This window comes from Chrysochloris asiatica, unplaced genomic scaffold (genome assembly GCF_000296735.1).
Source record: "Chrysochloris asiatica unplaced genomic scaffold, ChrAsi1.0 scaffold00019, whole genome shotgun sequence".
Classification (NCBI taxonomy): domain Eukaryota; kingdom Metazoa; phylum Chordata; class Mammalia; order Afrosoricida; family Chrysochloridae; genus Chrysochloris; species Chrysochloris asiatica.
The window spans coordinates 4883925-4902042 of NW_006408537.1; positions in this window are offsets into that span (position 1 = coordinate 4883925).

Here is an 18118-nt window from a genome sequence, read left to right on the forward strand (position 1 = left end):
TGTCTCTTCTGACATCCATTTTGACCTTTTCCTTCTTTCTTGTCTGCTTAATGACTTTTTGCTTCTTTCTTCATGTGAGATGTTCTTGATGTCATCCCACAACTCTTCTGGTCTTCGGTCTTTACATTAAACAATGTATCAAATCTGTTCTTCAGATGATCTCTAAATTCAGGTGGGATATAGTCAAGGTCATATTTTGGCTCTTGTGGACTTGTTTTCATTTTCTTCAGCTTCAGTTTGAATTTGCATATGAGTAAATGATGGTCTATTCTACAGTCTGCCCCTGGCCTTGTTTTGACTGATGATATGGAGCTTTTCCATCATCTCTTTCCACAGATGTAGTCAATTTGATTTCTATGTATTTCATCTGGTGAGGTCACTATGTATAGTCATCCCTTATGCTGTCTAAAGAAGGTATTTGAAATGACAAATCATTGATTTTGCAAAATTCTGCAATCTTCCAGTATCATATCTATCACCAAGTCTTCATATTGAGTATCAATGCTATCACCTCTATATACAGGGTATATAGGGACTGGCAACTTAGACATTGGCTACCTAAAATGAGCGGGTGATAAAGGCACAAAATGACTCACTTATAAGTTTTCAAGAGGGAGTTTAGTTTAAGAGTGTATGGGGGAAGGTAGAGTCCCTACTGAATAGTTTTCATCTTCTCTAAATGGGTATGGTGAAAAAAGATGGGAATAAGATTCTTATGATTCAATTGTGAGAAATTATCATGACTAATTGGGACTCTCACAATTGTAGGTGGAAGTTTTGTAACAAAAAGAGGGGAATAGTTAATATTACAATACAGAAACAGATGACCCTAGGACCATCAAGGGAGAATTGCACAACCAGGGTATGGGGCCCTACCCAAAGAAGCAGCAATACCAGAGATGAAGACATGGAGAGAGGGAGCAGCTGAGGTTTCTGGACTCATGGAAAGAGAGGGACTGAGTGCTGATGGCAGGCTTGTAGAATGTGCCCTTTAGTTGTTTAAATGATTATATATTCCTGAGTGTTTCTGTCTACACCCCCCTCCAAAGCAAAACAAAACAAAACAAAGCAGGGATTAGAAGCAAATACTGTTGAATGATGATGCACGGAGGAGATTGTAATCATTGCAATGACATGATGGTGTAAAGCCAATGTTCTCCCATGTAAACTATCACTCAGTTCACAATAAAAGCTTAAGGAAAAAAAAAAAAAGTACCAATGGTGTTGAAAGAAGATGTACAAGCTGACTGAAAGCCCTGGCAAAAAAAAAAAAAAACAATGCTCTGAGAATCGATGGAATATCAATTGGAATATTTTGACAAACAGATGCAGCCCAGGATGTGCTCACTCATCTATGCCAAGAAATTTGATAGACAGCTACCTGGTCAGTTGACTTGAAGATATCCATATTTGTGCCCATTCCAAAGAAAGGTGATCCAAATAGAATGTGGAAGTTACCAAGCAATATTATTAATATCACATGAGAGTAAAATTTTTACTGAAGATAATTCAGAAACATTTGCAACAGTACATCAACAGAGAATTGCCAGAAATTCAAGACATGTTCAGGAATGAGGGATATGATTTCAGATGGATCTTGGCTGAAAGCAGAGAATACCAGAGAGATGTTTACCTGTGCTTTATCAGTATGGCAAAGGCAATCAAGTGTGTGATATTAACATATTATGGATAACACTATGAAGAATGGGAATTCCAGGACAATTAATTATGCTTATGTACTCAACTGTGCCTGTACTCAAGAGACACTTGTTCAAGCAGAAAAAAAGGGATATTGCATGGTTTAAAATCAGGAAATATGTGTTAGGGTTGTATCATTTCACCACATTTATTTAATCCATATGCTGAGCAGATAATTTGAGAAGCAAAACTATATGAAGAAGAATATGGAATTAGGATTGGAGGAAGACTTATTAACAACAAGTGGTATGCAGATGATACAACCTTGCTTGCCGAAGGTGAAAAAGAACTTTATTGTAGATTATACGTCAACACAAATAAAAGAAAAAAAATCCTCACAACTAGAACAACAAGCAACATGATGATAAACAAAGAAAAGGTTGAAGTTGTCAAGAATTTTGTTTTACTTAGACCCATAATCAATATCCATAGAAGCAGCAGTCAAGAAAACAAATGTGGTGCAGTGGGCAAATCTGCTGCAAAAGATCTCTTTAAAGTGCTAAAAAGTGAAGGTGTCACTTTGCAGGCTAAGAGTCTGAGCCAAACCACAGCAATTTCAGTTACATAAGCATGGGAAAGCTGAACAGCGAATATGGAAGACTGGAGAATTGATGAATTATGGCACTGAAGAAGAATATTAAAATATTGTTGTTGCTGTCATTAAGTGCCATCAAGTGATTCTGACTGAGGTTAGGGTTTTCCAAGGAGCAGCTGGTTGAGTTTGGACCACCAGCCTTTGGTTGAAACTGACCGTATGCTTCAGTGTGTGTGTATCCTATTGCACAACACTTGTTGTTGTTAAATGACGTTGAGACATTTCTGACTCATAGCAATCCTGTATAGGGTTTCCAAGGAGCAGCTGGTGAGCTTGAACCACCGACCTTGAGGCTCAAACCAACTTTGCATTAGCCCACAGTGGCCCACCAGAACAAATCTGTTTTGGAAGAAGCACAGCCAGAACACTCCTTAGAAGTGAGGATGGTGAGACTTTGTGTCAAGTAGTTTGGCTAAGTTATCAGGAGGGACCATTCCCTGGAGAAGGACATCATGCTTAGTAAAGTACGGGTTAGTGAAAAAGAAGAAAACCATCAACAGGATGGATTTCTATAGTGGCTGCAGCAATCGGTTCGAACATAGGAAAGATTGTGAGGCTGTGCAGGATCAGGTTGTGTCTTCTGTTGTAGACAGGAACACTGTGAGTCAGAACCAACTGGACAGCACCTTATGTGTACGTTGTTGCTGTTGCTATGTGCTGTCCAGTTGATTCCAACTCATAGCGACCCTGTATACGATTTCTGAGGAGCAGTTTGAACTTCCAATCTTGAGGTTAGCAGTTTATTTTTTATCGTAAAGTGCTACACCAGGACCCCAAATGAATGGTTGTTGTTGTTGTTGAGAGCTGTGGAGTCAGCTCTGACTCATAGTGACCCTGTATAGGGTTTCCAAGGAGCGGCTGATGAGTTTGAACTGCTGACACTGTGGTTCAAAATGATTTTGTCATCCAGTGATTTATCTCACAGTGCCACACCAGGACTCCAAATGAATGGTAACAACAACAACAACATCAACAACAAATTCTTCACTTGGTTCTGGCAACTGAGCCTCAACAGTTTTATGGATGAAATCTTGTTTGTACCACAGTGAACTTAAGAACACCAATAAATGTTATTTCTATGTTTGTTTCCCAATATGGCACATTAAAAATATGACAGTGTTTAATGCTGTTGCGTGAATGAGAAATTCACAATCACTCAATCTTTTGGGAAAGAAATTTAGCAATATCTGTCAAGAACTTGGAAAATGTTTATTTTGTTTAATCTAATAAAATTCAATTTCTGGAAATACATATTAATGAAATAAATTTAAAAACCACAAATAGCTTTCTGCACTAAAAGATGATCATCTCAATTAGAGAAGCAACCTAAATTTTCAACCATATGGGAATGGTTGAGTAAAATGTGAGACATGGGCTAATTGCCATTTATTTGGTGATTAAAAAACTTTTTTTTAAGGGTTTACATTAATATGGAAGGAGCCAAAGTAGTGTAGTGGATTACGAGCTGAGCTACTAACCACACAGTCAATAGTTCAAATCTACCAGTTGCTCCACAGAAGAAAGATGAGGCTTTCAGCTCTCATAAAGATTTACAGCCTCGAGAACCCTATTCAGGGTTGCTATGAGTCAGAACCATAGCAACCATATTGACATGGTGGGTGAAACAAAACCACCTCCACCACCATGTCAATATGGAAACATTTTCATTTGTTAAGGTATAAAATTGATATATAATGACCACATCTAAAATGGACTATATGTATAAAAAAATCTAGAAGGGGACATTACTAAATCTAAGAAGAGACAAAAGACTGGAAGAAAAGCCACCAAAATATTCACTGAGCTTATATTTGGTTTTAGTTTTTAGCAGACCTCTTTAATAATGAGTTGAGAATACCCTTCATTCTACCCTGTTCCTTGCAGATATTTAGTTCTCGAGGTCATGCTCTTTGCTATATGATCCTGTTCTTTCCCCCTCCCTGTCCCACTCCTCACTGCCCATAGAAGATTGGATTGGGACTGTACCTGACTCATGTTGGCCACATTACATTCTCTCTCCTGGGAATTTAGAATCAGGAAATCAGAAAATGTAAGCCCATTTTTATGCATGGCATAGATGGAAATACTAATTGGCCAAAAGATACAGCCACTTTCCTTCACTTGCACAAAGAAAGCAAATGTTCAGAAAAATAAGAATGCAGATATTCAAAGAGAGAAAGAGACAAGAGATCATAAGACCCCAGAGAGAAGCTGATTTCTGATAACTCTCTAGGTTCTGCTTTCAGCCTTTGTGTTGCCTGGCTGAATACCATGAGATACACTTGTAGCCTTATGTTGTTAGTAACTGTCCTCAAGACCATTCTGACTCATGATAACCCCATGTGTGCAGAGTAGAACTGCGTAGGGGTTTTTCAAGACTATGACCTTTTGGAAGCAGATTTTCAGACCTCTCTCTTGAGGGACCTATGGGTGGGTTCAAACCCCCAAAGCTTCAGCTAGTAGTCTAGCACTCAATTACTTGCACCATCCAACCATCTAGGAACTCTAGTAGTCTTACAATACATCATCATCATCATCATCATTATTGTTTTTGCTTCAGTTAGTTTCTGTTGCTTACAATCATAAATAAGTAAATAAGATACTTCTATATGAGTTTTTTAAATGTCTGTAATGATCCTATATTACTGATAAAATATTGGTAGAGTAAACACAGCAATATATTTTAAAAAAATAGAAAAACCCAGTATGTATTAGATCAAGAACATATTTGGGATACACTATAGCAAGTAAAAGTTAATAATGGCCAGAGAAATACAGTGTTGTCTTTGATCTTGTTTATTGATTTCTGGAATGGTTGTTTGTTCCATTTGCTTCTAAATGCAGACATTTGTAATTTTAAACAAATATAATATAGTCAGTTTCAATTTTAAAAGGAAAATGGGGAGAATCATCCATTAAGGCAGGTTGTTTCCACCCAGTTCTGACCTATGCCACTGTCTAACTTTGGGGCATATTGTGATAAATGTGCAGAATTTATCATATGTATCAGGCCAGTCAAAATAATGTTTTCTACTAATCGTGGATGAACACATTAATGACAGGGACAATTATTTATAATGTATTGTTCAGTAAAAAATACAGGTTATATAACAATAGGACTTCTGGTGTGGCGCTGTAGGATCAGTACTGGACTGTGAACCACAAGGTCAGCAGTTTACGTTCACCAGCTGCTCTGTGGAAATGCTATGCAAGGTTGCTATGAGTTGAAACTGACCCTAGAGCACAACAACAATAACATATAGCAAGCACTCCCTAATTATACTAACCATTGTAAATAAATGAAAAAACTTAGAAAGAAACATAGATTAATGTCAGTGGAGGTATATTCACATGGCGGCTTTACAGATAATTAAAAAGTCTCCTTTTGTACATTTTTTTTTTTTTTTTACTTTTCAAATTTTCTACAGTGTATATGAATTTCATTGGTAATAAAATGATAGTGAAAGTTATACTTTTAATAAAAAAGGAATCAACATAGTTATCCAAGCAATATAGTCAGTCTTTCTCCTTATTCTACTTGGTGCATGAGCTAAAGAAAGAAGATAGAAGGAAGAGTGTTTGGGCGGCCTTTACCACTCCTGTGGGATTCCCGCCCTTTGAGGGTCTGCCATCGCTCTGTAAACATATTGTCATTGAGTGAGTTCCCACTCCTAGTGACCCTGTAGGACGGAATAGAACCTCTCCGTAGGGTTTCCCAAACTGCAGATAGATCTTAATGAGACTGCCACATCGTTTACCTGTGGAGCCACTGGTGTGTTCAAACCTCCCACCTTTCACTTAGCCGTTGAGTGCTTTAATCATTGTGCATTCAGGGCTCCTTTGTGTCTCTCAGTTGCTGTTGTGTGCTGTCCAGTCAGTTCCAACTCATAGTGACCGTCTATGAAGTTTGCAAGACTGTAAGTCTTCACGGAGCAAAAAGCCTCCTCTTTCTCCCAGGGAGCAGCTGGTGGATTTGAAATGCTGACCTTACAGGTAGCAGCCCAATGTGTAACCCACTCTACCCCCAGGGCTCCGTGGTCTCTTGATAGGCCATCATTTATCAGAAAGAAGTAAGCTGGGATTTCTTCTGGGGTTAGAGAACAGATAGTGGCTTAGAGCGGGTAATGACAGATAACGTTGACTTAGGAGTCCGTATTGATTTTTTTATCCCGACTCTTGCTCTGCTCTATCTGTGTGGAGGTGGAAATTTAACTTCCGTAAGTTGTAGCTCTCTTGTCGGTAAGAGCAGCTACTTCATGGGGTTGCTGAGAGCACAAATTAGATAGTACATATAAATGTAAATCATTTAGTAGAGCCGCTGGTCGACAGGAAATGATAGTGGTATTTCTATTACTGCTGGGTGACAGACATAAATCTTCCATCTACATTTGGTATTTGCTCCAACAGTTATTTCATATTTTTTTTCATGTCCCCATCCTTGTTCTGGTTCAGGCCTTCATAACCTCTTACCTGAATCATTTTGGTAATCTCTGAAATGGTATTCTTGCCCTTAGTTCATGCTTCCATTTTGTGTAAGTTCTTCCAAAAACACCTTTGAAGATCAAAGTCCCCCATTCAAATTCTTTCCAGGTAAGATTTTCCTTTGCCTGTTGCATATAATTTCACCTTTCCATGGCATTCGTGGAGTACTGGTGTGGTGCAATAGGATAAGCACTCGACCACAAGTTCAGTTTGAACCACAAGGTAGGAAATTGAAACTCACCAGTCACTCCTTGGAAACCCTCTATAGGATTGTTATGAGTCGGAACCGACTCGATGGCACTTAAAAACAACAATTGCCTTCATGGTCTTACACAATCAGGCTTCAGTTGTTTGCTTGTTTTTCCTACTCTAGAGCCTATTGTTGTTGTGGGGTGCTGTAAATTTAATCTGATTCATGGTGACTATATATGATGAGAAGAATCACTCCACAGGGGTTCCTAGGTTATCATTTTTTAAGGGAGCAGATCACCAACTCTTCTTTCATGGACCTGCTGGGTGAATTAGAGCTACGGACCTCTCAGTTAGCAGCTTAATGGCTGCACCATAAGAATTCCTTTCCCAGCATCTTCTGAGGGGGAAGATTCCCCCTTCTGTTTCTTGTCTGAAACCTGATTTTGTTCAGAATGGCAATGTCCCCAACTAAAAGATTTACTTCCTCACCCTGCCTGTTAATTAGCACAGTTCTGGACAGTTAATTCTAAATTATCTTGGGAAGATTTTTCTTTCTTGATAAAAAGGAAAGATACAACTGATGCTGCGCCTACCCACATCTTCTTACATAGAGTAAATAGGTGATATTTAGAATGGTAACAGCTGTTTCTCAGCTCTGAGGCAGTGAACATGAGGATGAAGGCCAGTATGTTAAGGAGAGGAGAAATGAAAGATACCATAACGTCAGCTATTGCTTCCTCCGGGTTAAGTGAGGAAATATAAGCTTCTGTTTGCTTTCATTGTTGTTAGCTGAATTTTCTTTTACTTGAAACTAACCTTATTTCTGTATCATAAAACCCTTCACCATGTATGTTACATTCTAATTAAAACAGAGCTGTGTGTCTTTCGTCATGCACATCCTTCACAGGCTGGCCTCTGTTTGTAAATTGTTTTGTTTGTTTACACTTGAAATACTCTTCCTCCTATATATGTACATATATATTTTTTTTCTTAATAATTTTTTCCCTGCTTCTCTGGATAGGGCTCTGCATTCCACTTATGCTGCTCTCCTCCCTTGGTGGTCCTAGGGTCCTCTGTTTCTGTACTGTAAGATGAACTACTCCCTCATTTTTGCTACAAAACTTCTACCTTTACAGTTGTGACAGTCACAATTAGTCATGATAACAATTACTTTCTATTGAATCATAAGAATCCTATTCCCATCTCTTTTCACCAGATCCTCTTATGTTTTTTATAAATTCTATTAGCGGTAAAAACAGTGCTTCTCAAACTAAGGATGGAAAAGGTATAGCTCAAATACAATACCTATTTGAAATCACCTACAACATTTTTAGCCAGAAATGACCTCTCTTTTTTTGGCTCACAAAGTACATCATTTATACCTCTAGTTTAGCACTTATCACATAGAGCCTGCTTTGGTGGATTGCTGTATGTGATTCTCTTCACTTCAAACAAAGCTCCTGTCAGTAAAGAGTATATTGTTCAGCCCTAAATATCATCACGAGTGGATGTAGCACACAGCCGGTGATTGCTAAATTATTGAACTGGATGAAAAGGAAAGAAACTATATCTTAAAATGATGCTAGTTTTCTGTTTAGGTTTTTTTACAGGATTATTCACTTTAAGACTGTAACTATATCTGAACTCAATTAATGGGAGTTGATTGGAAGAGAGTAGAAATTGTGGAAGAGAGTTTTGCTATGGCAAATATATGATTGTTAGATTTTTCTGCTATTAAAAAACACTGTTGCTAGGTGCATCAAGTTGGTTCCACTACACAGTGACCCTGTAGCCAACAGAAAAAACCACTGTCCAGTGTTGCACTTTCCTCACAATTGTTATTATGTTTCAGTCCATTGTTACAGTCACTGCGTCAATCCATCTTGTTGAAGGTCTTTCTCATTTTCGCTGACCCTCTACTCTACCAAGCATGTTGCTGTTCTCCAGGGACAGGTTCCTTCTGATAACATGTCCCAAATACTAGATGGAGTCTCACCATCCTCCCTTCTAAGGAGCATTCTTGGTATATTTCTTCCAAGATGGATTTTTTCATCCTTTAGCAGTCCATGGTATAGTCAATATTCATTGCCAACATTATAATCCAAAGGCATCAATTCTTTTCTGGTCTTCCTTATTTGTTGTCTAGCTTTCACATACATATGAGGTATTTCACATACATATGAGGAGATTGAAAATAACCTGGCTTGGGTCTGGCCCACCTTTGTCCTCAAAGTGACATGTTTGCTCTTTAATGCTTTAAATAGGCCTTTTGCAGCAAATTAGCCTAATGCAATGTTGTTGTTAAGGAGCTCTGGTAGCATAGTGGTTATGAGTCGGGCTGCTAAACCTCATAGTGAGCAATTCGAAACTACCAGCAGTGGGAGAAAGATGAGGCTTTCTGCACCCATAAAGATTTACAGCCTTGGAAACCCTATACACGGTCTCTATGAGTTAGAACCGACTCCATGGCACACAACCACCACCAACAATGTTGTTGTTAAATATCTTTGAGTTGGTCCTGACCATTGTGACCCAATCACAATAGAATGAAACACTGCCTGGTCCTGTGTCATCCTCACAATCGTTGTGTTTGAGCCCATTGTTGCTGCCATTGTTAATTCATTTCATTGGAGGCCTAATGCTATACATAAGTTGATTTCTTCACTGCTGCTTCCATGAGTGTTGATTGTGGATACAAGCAAAATGAAGTGTTTGACAACTCCAATCTTTTCTCCTTTTATCATGATGTTATTTGTTTTTCCACTTGTGAGGATTTTTGTTTTATTTACATTGAGATGTAATCTATACTGAAGGCTGTAGCCATTGATCTTCATCAATAAGGACTACTTTAAGTCTTCTTCGTTTCCAGCAAGCAAGGTTATGTCACCTGCGTATTGCAGGTTGCTAATGAATCTTCTTCCAATCCTGCCGCCATGCTCTTCAGCCATATAATCTAGCTTCTTGGATTATTTGCTCAACATACAAATTGAAAAAATATGATGAAAGGATACAACCCTGATACAAACCTTTTCTGATTTTAAACCATTCAGTCTCTGATCTGTTTGAAAGACTGCCTCTTGGTCTACGTACAAGTCCCTCAGGAACACAATGAAGTATTCTGGAATTCCCCTTCTTCACAATGTAATCCATAGTTTGTTATGATCTACACAGTGAAATGCATTTGAGTAGTCAATAAAACACAAGTAAACCTCTTTCTGGTATCCTCTGCTTTTAGCCAAGTCTCATCTGATGGCAACAATGCTCCCCTTGTTCCATGTCCTCTTTTGAATCTCACATGAATTTCTGTCAGCTCCCAGTTGATGTACTGATGCAACAGTTTCTGAATTATCTTCAGCAACATTTCAGACAGATAATATTAATAATATTGCTTGATAATTTCCCATTTGATTGAGTCATCTTTCTTTGGAATGGGCACAAATATGGATCTCTTGCAATCAGTTGGTCAGGTATCTTCCAAATTTCTTAGCACAGATAAGTGAGCACTTCCAGTGCTGCGTCAATTTATTGAGACATTTGAATTTGTATTGTTTCAAAGCTACCTTGTTTATCACCAGTGTCTTAATACAACTTGTACTTCTTACTTCAATATCATCAGTTCTTGATCTTTGAAACAATTGAACACTCATCAATGTTTTTTGGTACGATGACTCTGAATTCCTTTTTGGTGCTTCCTGCATCATTCAATATTTTGCCCATTGTTGTTGTTGTTGTTAGGTGCTATTGAGTCGGCACTGACTCATAGTGACCTTATGCACAGCAGAATGAAACACTGCCTGATCCTGGGCCAACCTCAATACTGTTGCCACACAAGTCCATCGATGCTGCCACTTGGCCAATCCATCTCATTGGGGGTCTTCCTCTTTTTCTCTGACCCTACACCTTACCAAACATGATATCCTTCTCCAGCGACTGTTCCTTCCTGACAATATGTCCAAAGTATGAGAGATGAAATTTGACCATCTTGGCCTCCAAGGAGCACTTTTTTCCCCCCCCATAGAATCCTTCAATATTGCAACTGGAGACTTGAAATTTTCTCCATTTTTTTCAAGCTTGAGAAATACTGAGCGTGTTCTTTTCTTTTGGTTTTCTGATTCCAAGTCTTTGCACATTTCATCATAATGTTTTACTTTGCCTTCTTGAGTTGCCTTTTGAAAATTTCTGTTCAGCTCTTTTTCTTCATCATTTCTTCTGGTTGCTTTAGCTTCTTTATGGTCAAGAGCAAGATTTAGAGTTTCTTCTGACATTCATTTTGGTCTTTTCTTTCTTTCCTGTCTCCTGTCTTGTTGTATAATTTTCTTGGTGGCTTCCCACAGCTCCTCTGGTCTCTGGCTATTATTGTCTAACATGTCAAATCTATTCTTGAGATGGTTTCTAAATTCAGATGGGATATATTCAATGTCATATTTAGGCTTTTGTTTGAATTTTCTTTTACTTCAGTCTCAATTTACATACGAACAGTGGCTATTCCACAGTGGACCCCTGGCCTTGTTTTGGCTGATGATACTGAGCTTCTCCATTGTGTCTTCCCACAGATGTAGTTTATTTCATTCCTGTGCATTTCACCTGCTGAAGTCCAAGTGTATAGTCACTTTTATGTTGTTGAAAATGTATCTGCAATGAATAACTTGTTGGTCTTGCAAAATTCTATCATGCAATCACCAGTATAATTTCTATTAGCATATTTTTCAATAATTATGAATGTTTCTTGATTGCATGTTTGATCAGTTTCAGACTAAAGAAATAGGTAGAATTATTCTATTCTTTTATCACTGGCTTTAGTGGTAGGTGTGTAAATTTAAATTATATTGGTATTAACTGCTTTTCCTTGTAGACATGTAGATTTTATCTTATCAGAGATAGCACTGCACTTCAAGATAGATCTTGAAATGCCCATTTTGTTGATGGATGTGTCATCATTTGTCTTCAACGTGTCATTCCTGGAATAGTAAACCACATGATTATCTAATTCAAAATGGTGAATACCAGTCCATTCCAGTTCGTTAATGCTTAGGATATCAATTTTCATGAGTTCAATTTCATTATTATTATTATTATTATTATTATTATTTTAAGGTTTTTATTGTGGATTGAGTGAAAGTTTTCAGGGCACATCATCTGTTTCACATTCAAACATTCATATACCTTGTTTCATTACATTGATTATAATCCCCTCCACATACCATCAGTTAACAGAGTTTCTCTCTATCCTCTTTAGCTTTTTTGGAGGGGGAGGGGGGAACTTTGCCTTTTTGGAATTTACAATCTCGGCTTTTAGGGAAGGTTTTTACATTTGTCTGTGGATATCCAGGGCTCATGTATGGAATTACTAACCAGTATAACTGAATAATCAGATAAGGGACATATTTTGCTATGTCTGCTAGGCAGCTAAAGTCTGATCCTCAGAGCCTATGGTTTGGACGGTCAGCAACGCTTGGGCCCACAGGGACTTGAACTCCTGACCGGGTCAATTTCATTTTTTATAATTTATAATTTTCCCAGGTTCATACTTTGTACATTCCATGTTATGATTGTGAATGGATGTTTGTGGATGATTTTTCTCAATTTGAGTTGTACCCTATTGTTGTGGACTGCTAGCACTGAGAAGCTGAGGCCCTGTGTCATGGACGAAAATCCAACACGAAGGCCCCACTCAGGATTGCTAGCCAGGGACCCTGAGGGCCAAAGGAAGTGACCTCCTGATGTCCTGGGTTCATAGGCTTTTACGAACTCACTGGTGGGCTACCTCTGTATAATTTTCTTTGGTCTTATTATTCATTCTATGCTTCTAACTCCAGTAATTGTAGCTTCTGAGAAAACGGTTTCTTATGTGCCTGTCTTAATGTCTCCACTGTGTTGGCAATGCGTAGGGTCTTGGGAACAAATCTCTCTGAGGAACAATCTTTGGCCACCTGGCAAGCATGTCCAAACTGTTCTTTATCAAGTTATTCAGTTATGTTTGATATTAACTTAATACATGAGCCCTTGATACCCATGGGCAAATATTAAAACAAAAAACCTCTTCTCAAGCCGAGGCCGTAAATGTTCCAAAGGCAGGTTTGCTGAGATTCCTCAAAGAAGCTCTGGAGACAATCTGCCCAAGGAATTCACTCAAAGTAGATTGGCGAATTCCGGAGTATTGTTCAAGGAATAATAGTGACAACCTCCTCAAATCGTCCCCAGGTGTAAACCATTAACCCAGACGTCCTCCTTCTTCCTGAAAGCCTAAGCCAGGTAGCTGAAACAGCTTGACTCTCTTCAGACCTTTTAAATCCTTTTCACCTTTACCCATTAGAGATTAAGCGCTATAGGTATGTTAATTAGCTTTGAGAAACCTCAAGTCGCTGCCTTAGGATTTGAGCCAAAAAAGTACTTATAACAGTTTGCTTGAATTTTTGGAAAATTAAGAATGTTAGATTATTAAGACAATTTGCGATGTATATTTTAGAATTTGTTCCTGTAAATCATCGTGTCCTGTTTTGAACGATTAATCACATTTCATTTCTGTACCCTGTCTTAATAATCCCCTTCTTCCTTTGTGTAAAATCCCTCCCTGAAATAAAAGACGGACGCAGTTTGAATCCTGCATGCATTACTGCCTGCAGGGCCATGATCCCTGCAATCCAGGGTCTGCCTGCCAGTCTTGCATCCACTCTGGTCTCGGGGTGTTTCTTTGTCTCTCTCGTCACGTCTTTGTGTGTATTCTTTTTCTATTTCTTTCGCTGCCAGATCTCCCTACTTCGTGAACCAAACTTCCTTGTCGAGGCAGGTCCCCAACACCCTATCAGTAAAGGAAGGTTCTGAAAACTATGCTCCATCCACAGTGTGAGGTCAACTCTCCTTTGAGGAGAGAGTTCTTCACCAATTGTATTTGAGGAGTTCATATCCTGGCACTTTATCAGAAAATGTTCTGGTGCTATTCATTAGGTTTTGTATAGCTAGCCTTTCAGAAGTGGCCCAGCTCTCTTTCTTCCTAATCTGTCTTAGTTTGGAAATCATCTGAAACCTGTTCAGCATAGGTGACCCTGCTCGTAGTTAAAGTACCAATGGCAGAGCTTCCGGCATCACAGCAGCACCCAAGCCACCACAGTATAACAGACTGACAGACAGCTGGTGGATGCCATAAGTAGCTGGCTTTAATGAACAGAAATGTATTTTTACACAGCTTCCCCATTGCCATCAAGTCAATTCTGACTCAGCAATTCTATAGGACAGAGTGGAACAATTTCTTAGGCTTTCTGAGACAGTAAATCTTTATGGGAATGTTGTTGTTGTTAAGTACCACACCATAGTGACTCTGTATAGGGTTTCCACTGAGACACTGGTGGGTTTGAACCGCCAATGTTGTGGTTCAAATTGACCTTGGGGTCCAGTGCATTACCCTGCAGCGCCACACCGGCACTCCTTATGGGAATAGGCAACCTCATCTTTCTCCCAGCAAGTGACTGATAGGTTAGAATTGTCAACCTTGTGGGTAGTAGCCTAACGCTTAACCCACTGCACTGACAGGGTTCCTTTGATCACAGTTTAAAGAATTAGAATTTTGAATTCAGGGACCCAGCTCTAGAGGAAGACTGTATATGTCTGTGAAAAGGTCCTTGTCTCTTTTCAGCTTCTATTCCTAGGTTCTTTGGTGATCATGTGCCATGTATCTTCCTTCAGTGTGTGCTTGCTTGCTTCCTTAATCTTCCCTTTTATATTTCAAGAGATTGACTGACAACTCTACACTAATCCAGCCTTATTAACATAATGAAGAAAACATTCCCAAATGGGATTATCACCTCAGATATAGTAGGCTAGGATTTACAACACATATTTTGGGGAGACACAGTTCAATCCATAATAGTCAAGCGCAATGAGACACAATGTTCCTCAGTCCTATGTCATCCCTATGACCACAGTGACCCTTAGGGTGATTTTGCAGAAATAGATTGCCTGATCTTTCTTCTTAGTTTGAGTTAGTCTTTAAGCTCTATTGATACCTGTTTAGCATCATAGCAACATGCAAGTCTCCTTAGCAGATAGGTGGTGCATTGCCTGGGAATTGAAATAGGATCTTCTTCATGGAGGGCAAGAATTTTACCACTGTGCTACCAGTAGGAGGTTGTTGCTGTTAGGTGCTGTCTAGTCACTTCTGATATAAGATGGGCGTTGAGAGTAATTAGAGAAGGAAACCCCGTGGGAAGTAAGGAAGATGCCGTAGAGGGTTTGCCTCTCTGGGCATTTCCTAGGAGCTGGATGACAGGGCTACTGTCCTGCCTGTGTTGTGAAGCTTGTGTAGCCTTGGCATGCGTGGCAGACCAATTGCATCATTCTGCCTTTCTGTCTCTGGAGTAACTGACATTTTATTTCAGGAGAACTTCTCAATTTTATTTTTTAAATGCAATCAATATAAATAGAAGAGTAATTGTTTCCAATAACCTTTTACTTCTCTACCATTTAGGTCCTTACGAACTTAGGGAGGCTTAAAACATTTTCATCAGTACACTAAGAAGTAGAGAGTTGGGTGTATCGCAAAACTTTTTCAACACTTGATTCCAAATCCCAACTCTTCCTGAAGCACTTTTATAAAGAAATCACCCGGGAAAACTTAGCAACTACTGTTTTTCAAGATGTGATCCCAGTGGGCATGAGGTTTATGCTTAACTCTTTTTAAGTTTTGTTTCTGTCTCCTGTGCCTGGTATCTAGTATTAGTTAAAGAGTAAACAGAGTTTTCCAAAGACTGACAGGGTCAGCTGCTCCAGGAATGTGGCCGGTGACCTCCCAGATGGATTATCGTCCTGTAGGCTGCTTCCAAGTCAGTTGAAAGGTAAGCATTCCTTCTGTTTAAGTGTGGACTGCTTTTGGACCATGTTTCAATTTCAACTGATAAAGCTGAAAGTATATCCTGGGCTCGCTGTCTCAAAGGGCATGAAGCTGTTACTTTGGGGGCAAAGTGATTTGTCATGTCAACACAACAATGACAGCTAAGCTGCTGGGTTTAAGGGAGGGGTGAGATTCTGTGACTCTGGTTGTCTGACTAAACTGTAAAAACACAGGAAAACTTAATTTCAAAACTCTTTTCTGAAGTTAGAAGCACACATTCTAATTCTAATACTCTTAAAGCGAAGTCTTCTATTTCTGAATTCTGTTTTACTGATCTTTTCAGTTTACTTTGTTGACTTCATTTCTGAAGCAGGATAAACACTTGACTTCAAACCACTTCATGGGAAAAAGATGATGCTTTCCTGCAAAAATTTACAGCCTCTGAAATGCTAGTCAATCTACTCAAGCAGACACCTCTGTGGAAGACGCCTGAACAAGAAAAAATATATTGTAGCTCCTTTGAAAAGTGTACGTGTTGAGTATAGAATATCGGAGAAAATAGAATGTGCTGGATGTAGGTACCAACAGTTTCAGTCCATTTGGATGTTATAGATTCTGAAGGTAGGAATTTAGTATCATAGCAGAATCACTGTTATTTAGAAATCACCACCAATGTTGATTCTATTTGTTTCTCCAAAAGAATTCTCACATTTTGCTTTTCAATATATTTTAGTTAAAAAAAAAAGCATTTTTTCAGAGACATGCATTTAAAAATATAGCACTTTCAGAGTTCTTTCAACTCTTACTTGATTGAAATATGTTCTCATGCTCTAAAAAATGCTCTACTATCAAAAAGTGAAAATATTCTTTGTTAGTATTGACTAAAATATGTCTTTGAACAGTCATTAAAAAAAATGTGGCCCAGAAGCCAAATAAGGGGATAATGTCAGAAGAAGTAGAAGATATGAGATTCCAGTAAAAATGTTTATGTTTCATTGTTGTTATTGTTTTTAAGTACTATCAAGTTGGTACCTACTCATAGTGATCCTATGCACAATGGAATGAAACATTGCCAGGTCCTGCGCCAACCTCACAATAACTGCTACGTTTGAACCCATTGCTGCTGCCACTGTGCCAATTTATTTTGTTGGGGTCTTCCTCTTTTTCTCTGACCCTCCACTTTGCCAAATATGATATCTTTCTCCAGGGACTGGTTCCTTCTGATAATATATCCTAAGTATGAGCCTAGAATCATACTTCATACATTCCATGTTCCAATTATTAATGGATGTTTATAGCTGTTTCTATTCATTTTGAGTCATGCCCCATCAGCAAATGAAGGTCTCAAGGACTTTTCTCCATTCGTGTCACCACAGTCAGCTCTACTTTGAGGAGGCAGCTCTTCTCCAGTCATATTTTGAGTGACTTCCAAGCCAAAGGGTTCATATTCTGGTACTATATCTAGTGCTCGTCACCATGTTTCAATATTCAATATTCTGGTGTTGACAGTGTTCCACTGCTATTCATAAAGTTTTCAATGACTAAATATTTGGAAGAAGTTCTTCTCTCTTTCTTCCTAGTTGATCTTCATTTTGCAGCTCAGCTGAAACTTGTCCACTGTGGGTGACCCTGATTGCAATTTAAATACCTGTGGCATAGCTTCCAGAATTACAGCAACACACAAACCACCACAATACAACAAACTGACAGATGAGTAGTGGTATGTTTCATTAAAGAGCAATAATTATAAAGGTACAGATTTGTTAAGCTGCCATTATTATCAATACTCATATTTTGGGGTTTTCTTTTGTGTCTGTTTGTTAGCTTAAACTTACAAAAATATGTTTATTATATAGTGACAAATTCAACTTTATGAAATTCCTCTATATACATTATGCTTTCTCAAACTGTGGGCAGGTACCACAACTCTTGAGGTCCTGGTGTGTGTATAGGATAAGCACTGGACTGCTAGCCACAAAGTTAACCCATCAGCTGCTCCTGAGAAATCCTATACAGGATTGATATGAGTAGGAACCAACTGGACAACACTTAGCAACGACCACCACCACTCTGACTCCCTCCTACCACTGAGGTGCAGAAGCCAATGTTTCTGGGAAGCATTGTAGTTAGCAGTCCTGTGCTTATCTTATAACAGCACACCAGTTCTCTGTAGGGATGCCCCAGTAATGGCTGTGTGGGGAAGTTCAAATACTTCTTCTTTTTGTTTTAGCTGCCATGCAATTAGCACCTGATTCATGACAACCCCAAAAGACTCTCTAGTCCTATACCATCATGAGCTAGGTTTGGACCTTTGTTATCACTTGGTA